The following is an 8,358-nucleotide window of genomic DNA, read 5'->3' as shown; positions in this document are numbered from 1 at the left end:
CAGCTATACAGTGAGTCCCTTAAGTTCAGGAACTGTCTATATATCCTTTGTATCTTCTGCATAGTACATAGAACAATGCTTTATATGTAGATTTGGCTAAACATTCTTTTAAAAGTACTGGAATTTGGGGAGTTTCCTGGTTGCCTAGTGGTTAGGATTCAGGCTTTCACTGCCAGGGCACAGGTTCTCTCCCTGGTCAGGGAACTGAGATCCTGCAGCTGAGCAGTATGGGGGGGAAAAAAGGGATTTAGCTAAATGATGTAAATTGTAGGCAGGTCCTAGTGCCTTCACTGACTAGCTGTGTGATCTTGGTTAAGTTACTCAACTTCTCTATGAACATAATACCTATAGTGTCTACTCATGTGGTTGTATTAAATGTGTTAGTATATATAGAGTAGTTAGAGAACAAAATGGCACTTTATAAATACGGCAGATAAACAAATGTTGGTGAAAATAGTCATAAGAACCATCATAAAAATCTTCAAATTCTCATACCACCCATACAAATCTTAGTATTTGTGTCAACTCAGAAACTAGGATGAGCATCCTCCTCTGAAAGTATGAAACTGCTAACCTTTGACTCATGTCTCAAATTGTCATGGATAAGCCAGCACTTCACCTCAAAAGATCTTACGTTCTACAAGGAGCCAGCATCAGAGTATAGGACTCTTTGCATATTCTTAGCTCAATCCCCCGGGCTCCTCTGGTGGCTCAGATGGTAAAGAAATTGCCTGTAGTGCGGGAGACCCAGGTTCGACCTTGGGGTCAGGAAGATCCCACTGGAGAAGGGAATGGCTACCCACTCTCCTATTCTTGCCTTGAGGATCATGGACAGAGGCACCTGGTGGGCTGCAGTCCTTGAGGTCACAAAAAGTCAGACATAACTGAGCGACTAAGCACAAGCATGTGGCCCAGTCTCCTACAGGTCCCCTGCTGCAGCTTCTCTTGCTAATTAAGGCCCCAAAGGATGACTTGAGTAAACAAAAATTAGCAGAGACAAACAGGTATCTCTACCTGGCTGGAGTTTGATTTGATATATTGAGAAATGTTCATATGCCAGCAGAGCTCAACAGAGTTTTTACATTAAGAATCTGATCACTGACCTGAAACTCAACAGGTGAATTTGGGTCTGTTTAAAGCAAACTGAAAACTCGCTAACAATTTGTGAATCCGGATAAGTGAGTTTTGCCCTGGTAACCTCTCCTGTGGAGTTAGAATCTGGGGAGATGGAGTTTGAGGGCAAGATAGGGACTTCTTGCCTTCATGTTGGAACCTTGCCTTCACGTATCCAAGGTTCCTATCTCCTCCACCATGGCACTGCTGCCTTCTTCATCTGCTGCAAACAGGTTTCACAACTTGGAATTTCTTGTTCCCGAAGTGTGGAGAGCTTGAGTTTCCTGAAAGCATGGGGGTGGAAACACTTAGATACAGTCTGGGAGTCAAGACAGGTAAATATCTCTTGAGTTTCCACTTGCTCAAAGGCCCTCTTTGTCCACTCACTGCCTTCCACCTCTCTTTCCTCCCATCTTTATGATTGTTCCATAGGCCTAAGGATAAATTTCTGTTTTAAATCTCACACTCTCAACTCTACTCTAGCCGCAACACAGCTAATCCATTGCTTCTTAACTTAAAAGAGAGGGAAAAAAGAATTCAAAAAATTTTTTTCCTTCCAGAAAAACCCTTTCTGAATTGGTGTGTATGTTTCTTTCTCCCCTGGCTCACTTTTCTTTATTGCTCCCATTTGTATTTATGCACTCACAGGCTTTCCTCTCTATTCTTGTTGTAGATCACTAGTAGTTCTGCTGTTAGATACCATCTGTATGTCATGTACATATTTGTTCTTAGTGTGTTTGTCTTAGACTGCAGGCCCTCAGAGGTTAGAGTTGCAGTTGATAAGTCCCCACAGTGCCCAGAGCAGTTCTGTGTCATCATTTGAAATGCCTAATAATGATGATTTCCTTTTCTGTGAATGTGCTGCTGAGACTAGCTTCTTCCTATCTCCCTCAGAGTCCTCCAAGTCTCCCAGGAAAAATCAGGTAGCCTCTTTCCCCCAAAGTGTGTCTTCACTAAACTTGGATTCAGAAGACCTGAGTTTCCATCTCATTTCTGCCCTTCCTAATGAACTGTGTTCTGACTAGCCTCTGTGTTTCAGCCTCCTCTGTAACAGGGGCATGCTATTGATGTCCTTGATGAGGACAGAGTGTAACAGTGTCTGTGGAGTGCTTGTCAACTATGAAACCCTTTATAAAAGTCAAGGATCCTGATTACTTTTGTTGCCACCCCAGACCCTGCTCTGTTCTTGGTATCAAGAACTCAAACTTTACAGCACTTATCACCTAATTTCACAAACTTTGAGTGGATTTAATGTTTCAAACTTGGGTAGGAATCTAATGGAAAAAGAATTTTGCCATGAGAATTAGTGTTCTTGAGTTTCTCATCTCGGCACTATCTTATGAAGATAGTACATTGAGGCAGTACATTTCAATCACTCTGTGCCTTGGTTTCCCCATTTATAAAGTGATCATGACAGGAAATTCCAGAAAGAAAAATACTGTAACGTTAGACTATTTACAGTCTTCCCTGGTGGCTCAGATGGTAAAAAATCTGCATGCAGTGCAGGAGACCTGGATTTGATCCCTGGGTCAGGAAGATCCCCTGGAGAAGGGAATGGCAACCCACTCCATTATTCTTGCCTGGAAAATACCATGGACAGAGGATCCTGGTTGCCTACAGTCCACAAGGTCCCAAAAAGTCTGACATGGCTAACACTTTAAACTATTTACACTAATGAGGGCAAAGACTGAAGGGTATATATAAAATTAACTTATTCCCATTCATTGTGGCTCAGTTTCCTCTTCGGTAAAGTGAAGAGAAATGATTATAAGAGAATAAATTTTGACTAAGTATTATTTGCATTTTACCACATTGGACTCAAGTGTCTCATAGGATTTTGTGTTTTGGTTTAGTTTTCCCATCAACTCAAGGTTGTTGTGAGTCTAGAGGAGTTAATGTCAGTAATATGAGTGGGGATCCCCAGATTAAAGGTTAAGTGAGTCCAAAGCAGAAGTAACTTTGCCCAAAGTCACAGCTCAGCCAGAAGGAGTAGAGAGCCTGATTGTTTATTTAGCAGTGACTTAGGGACTCAAGGACTCTCCCCGATTCCACGTCCATCACAATCCACAAATACCCCTTCCTCTCATTTCCCTTTTCTAGGTCTTGGTTCCTTCATGTCAAATCAGCACTGTGGAGAAGGTAGTGAGAGATCAAGAAGGAACAGATCAGGAGAACAAGATTAACACGAGGAAATGGCCACTTAAGTTATTCTGACTTTCTTGCCCCCTGACAGCCTAGGAGAAAGGTTGCCCTAACCAAATGTTTGATTGCCAGAATCATGCTGCATGGCTTGTGGGATCCTAGTTCCGGGACCAGGGAGTGAACCCATGCCCTCCAGTAACAAAAGTGGGGAGTCCTAACCACTGGACCACCAGGGAATTCCTAGAATCCATCTATTTCTGAAGGTTCATTTCTTTCAGAAAGCCTGCTGAAGTTAACTGGAGCAGAGGGCTAGATTCCCTGGTCTTAACTTATATAAGATGTTTTTTTCTAAGACTCTAGGATATTTGTTCCCCAAGCTGAACCTTGACCTGTTTGCCATTTAAACCTTTTGCTGTCTTTTGTATTTATTCACTGTTCATATCCGGCTCTCACTATATTCTCTTTATGACTGTCCACATCGTTTGTCATCTTAAGTGGGCAAAGACTGTATTTATCTAATTCTCATTATATAATGGCCAATAAAAGTGATAATCACTGTAATAGACTTGGAGAGCGTAGTCTAACAAACACCAATAATAGTTGTAGTGAAAATGGAGTGAGGCCTCAGACCTAGTTAATTAACAAGTAATCACTTTAAGAATATTTTTTAAAGCATTCCTTTAATAATTGTGCACATATATTTTAGATGTATAGAATCTTAGAGACGGAATGAGTGTCAGAGGTCATTTATCACATCCTTTCTCTCAGTGCTCCCAGCCTCTTCTTGGACCCTCATGGTGATAAGGAGGTCACTGCTTTGCTAGACACCTGTATTTTTTCAATATTTTAAAAAATATATTACATCTATAAAAGAGCATATGAAAGTATACATGTATCAGATGCAGAACAATAATAAAACAAAGTCCTTAAGTACCTACCACCCAGGCAGAGAACAGAAATTACCATACTCTAGAAGTCCTCTTTTGTACCTCCTGATTCATCCAAATTCAATGTTTAGATCACCCTCATTATAGAAAGTTCTTCCTTATATGGAGCTGAAATGTGTTCCACTGACATGACTAGCCATGACTCCTAGTTCTGGGCACTGGGGCTATGAAGATTAAATTTAATGTTTCTTCTGTGTGACAGTTCACCAAGTTATTTGAAGACAAGTATTATGCCTCCATTAGCCACTGCTGGAAAAAAAAAACCTCCTTAGTTACTTTTCTCTGCAAATGCGGCTTCAGTTACTAGACACTGTCCTTCACAGACCTGGTCTGAGCAAAGTAGAGAGTAAAACTATTCTGCCGCCTTTATTCATATGCTCTCCACCCTCCTTTTTTGGAGGGAGGGGGATAGGATTGACTTTTTCAGAGGCCACAGTACACTGCTGAGGGGGTGTGTGTGTGTGCTCACTCAGTCATGTCTGACCCTTTGCGATCCCATGGACTAGATGGGATCTATTAGAGTAGCCCACCAGGCTCCTCTACCAATGGGATTATCCAGGCAAGAATACTGGAGTGGGTTGCCATTTCCTCCTCCAAGGGATCTTCCTGACCCAGGGATTGACCCGTGTCTACTGCATTGGCAGGTGGATTCTTTACCACTAAGCCACCTGGGAAGCCACATTGCTGAATCAGATAGTCAGAATACTCATGGCTTTCTTTTGGGAACTGTTACTCAGGACTCTTAAGTAGTTTTAAAATCTAAATGCCAGACTTTAAGTTACATTAATTCTTGTCAATCTTTATTTGGTTGGTTTTGATCTGTTATTCATTCCAGCCTGTCTACATCATCTTGACTTATTAGAGTATATTATGGTGTCATTTGTTGATAAACTGTATTTGGGGCAACTGTATCTGCATCTGAAAAAATGCAGAATATGCTGAAAGGCCAATGTTAAACTATTCTAAACATAATCAAGTATTTTCTAAATGGTTCAGAAGTCACTGCAGTGTCTCCTCAATTATGATACCTTTGATCTGTGAGATGCCAGTTAGCAGAGTTGCAGGTAATGGGATTTCAAATAGCAGAGTGCCTAGTGCATGGGAGTCTGGCAGAGAGTTAAAGCCCCTGTGAAAGCAGAGAGCATCAAAGTGAAGCTCGTCATTATGTTGGCAGCAGGGAGGTGGGGTGGGAGTTCATGTACAGTAGTTGGACATCATAAGGAACTGGGAATCTATCATATTTTGGCATCGATTCAGAAGGCGGACTTCTAGATACATGTACTGCCAGGATATTTTTCTCTCAACAATAGATTATTGTAATGGGCTTGGCTAATGTGCTTGCAGTAATGCATTAAGACCAGGTTCATTGGCACAATTAAAAAAAATCACCATCATTATAATAACAGGTCTTGATTTTGCAGCAAAAATCTGGGCTGCTAATACTTTAAGGAAAGAAGAAAAAATCACGACTTGGAAGGAGAACACTCTAGCACACACCTTCTTCTGGCTGTTAGGAAAGCACCTGGGGCACAGAGAATAGCCACTGCAGAAGCACAAACACATACACACAAGTGCCATCTTGTTCACCTTCTACATTATGCAGATGCTGTTTGCAGACCAAGTCCTCTCCTGCCCCTGCATGTCAGTGAGGCCCAGAACAGTGCTGGTTTCTCTTATATTCCTCGTGGAAAATATTTTGTTCTAAAACTGCCCCTGAATCCCTGAAACCCTAATTGAACCTGAATGTTTTAATTGAACCTCATTACTTGAATTGCATGAGGGAGATGTGGGTCCCTTGGGTCTGAAATAGTGAGGAGACTGAACTCAAGGTTATACAAGTGAGTCTCCTGGTGCCAAAATCCACTGCCTCTGGGAACCCAGTTACTTGTGGCAACTTCGAGCTTTCGCCTCCTCTGCTCCTCCTTGACTCTGTGTAAATCCACCCTTTTCTGCCTTCCTTTTCTTTTTTAAAGTTAAATTTTATTTATTTTTTTTTTTGGCCACACTGCGTGGCATGTAGGATCTTAGTTCCTCGACCAGGGATTGAACCCATGCCCCCTGCTTTGCAAGTGTGGAGTCTTAACCACTGGATCGCCAGGGAAGTCCCTCTTGATGCAGAGAGGGAAGTTGGAATTAGATGGAAATCGTGAGAGCCTTTCTAGCATTGGGGAACTGCCACCAAATAAGTCACTTATCCCCACAACTAATGCCATTCACTGGCTAGGGTGCCTGATTCTTCCTTATTCCGTAGAACATGGATGATCAAATCATGGGGTTTTGTGGACCAAATGTAACATGCAGCAGCACTTTCTGTGGATCTGTGACATCCTTCCTACAACTCCACAGAACCAAAGTCAAGTATCACATAAACAGCTCAGCCTTACAGTTGTTAGTCTATCTTTCCTTCTTAGATGAAATTGGTCTAAGCATTGTAGGCTGCCTGGTCAAGCTCATAAGGATCATTCTTTGTTAGAAGAGAATAGGATAGACATTATTGTTGCTGTTCAGTCGCTAAGCCATGACCAACTCTTTGTGACCCCATGGGCTGCAGCACGCCAGGCTTTCCTACCCTTCACCATCTCCCAGAGTTTGCTCAAACTCATGTCCATTGAATCAGTGATGCTTGTCAACCATCTCATGCTCTGTTGCCTGCTTCTAGGAGGTGTCAATACCAGGTGATATACCACCTTTATAAGTTCCAGTAGGGCAGAAGGGATGCCCATTTCTGGAAGACATTTTTCTAGAAAACATAATAACTTCTTAAGTTTACATATTTTTCAAAGCAGTAAATCTATTTTAATTTTTTTATCCATCCATCATTCATTCTACAGTCTGTGCAGCTGTTACTATATACCATGTCCTATGCTAGACTTTGGGGAAGCAAAGTTCATGGAATGTGGTCTCCTCTGACAGAAATAGCTGTTTCATTAGCTGCACTCCAAGGATGTGTATGCTCAGTCACTTCAGTTGTGTCCTACTCTTTGCGACCCCATGGACTGTAGCCAGTCAGGCTCCTCTGTCCACGGAATTTTCCTGTCAAGAATATTGCAGTGGATTGCCATGCCCTCCTCCAGGGGATCTTCCTGACCCAGGGATCGAACTCACATCTCCTGTGTCTCCTGCATTGCAGGCAGATTCTTTACCTCTGAGCCACTGGGGAAGCCCAGTCATATACTGTACAAATAATTAAATGTATGAACCACAGATGAAGCAAGCCAAATTTGTTAACAGAGTTTAATGCAATAAAATATAACATAAACAGTTTCATCTAATTCATTAGATTCTATGTGCTAATTTGTTCAGTAGATACCGGCTGAGCACTTAACTATGAGACAGGCACTGTGCTAGTCACTGGGGTACACAGATGACTGAAACACTGGTCTCTGCTTCAAAGAGCCGAGAATCTAGTGGGAGAGGTAAAAACATAAGCAGACAGCCTTGACACAGTGCAGGGGCACAGGGCAACAGACAGCTTGGTAATCTACTCAGTAATTCCCAACTCTGTCTGTCTGGTCAGCAGAACCCTCTTCCCATTATAAAATCAAAAATATTTCCTACAAGGAGATCCAACCAGTCCATCCTAAAGGAGATCAGTCCTGGGTGTTCACTGGAAGGCCTGATGCTGAAGTTGAAACTCCAATACTTTGGCCACCTGATTCGAAGAGCTGACTCACTGGAAAAGACCCTGATGCTGGGAAATACTGAGGGCAGGAGGAGAAGGGGACGACAGAGGATGAGATGGCTGGATGGCATCACTGACTTGATGGACATGAGTTTGGGTAGACTCTGGGAGTTGGTGATGGACAGGGAGGCCTGGCGTGCTGCGATTCCTGGGGTTGCAAAGAGTTGGACACGACTGAGCGGCTAAACTGAACTGAATATGACCCTCCCCTTGTAACTAGGACGAGGGCATGCTACCAAATCCTACTCTGAAAGTCTACTGGAGGAGTACTGGAAAGGATTCTTTATATGGAAAGAGATATTCCCAGAGGGGCTCTCCTATACCTTCATCTTCTGTTCTGGACTGAACTGTGTCCTCCCGAGTCCCACAAATTCACGTGTGGAAGTCCTAACACCCAGTGTCTCAGAATGTGACTGTATTTGGAAATGGGGTCTTTAAAGAGATAGTTATATGGGCTTCCCTGGTGGCTCAGTG

Source organism: Muntiacus reevesi, chromosome 1, assembly GCF_963930625.1.
Source record: "Muntiacus reevesi chromosome 1, mMunRee1.1, whole genome shotgun sequence".
In the NCBI taxonomy this organism is placed as follows: Eukaryota; Metazoa; Chordata; class Mammalia; order Artiodactyla; family Cervidae; genus Muntiacus; species Muntiacus reevesi.
The sequence above is the reverse complement of the archived record's forward strand: the minus strand, read 5'-3'. Positions refer to the sequence as shown.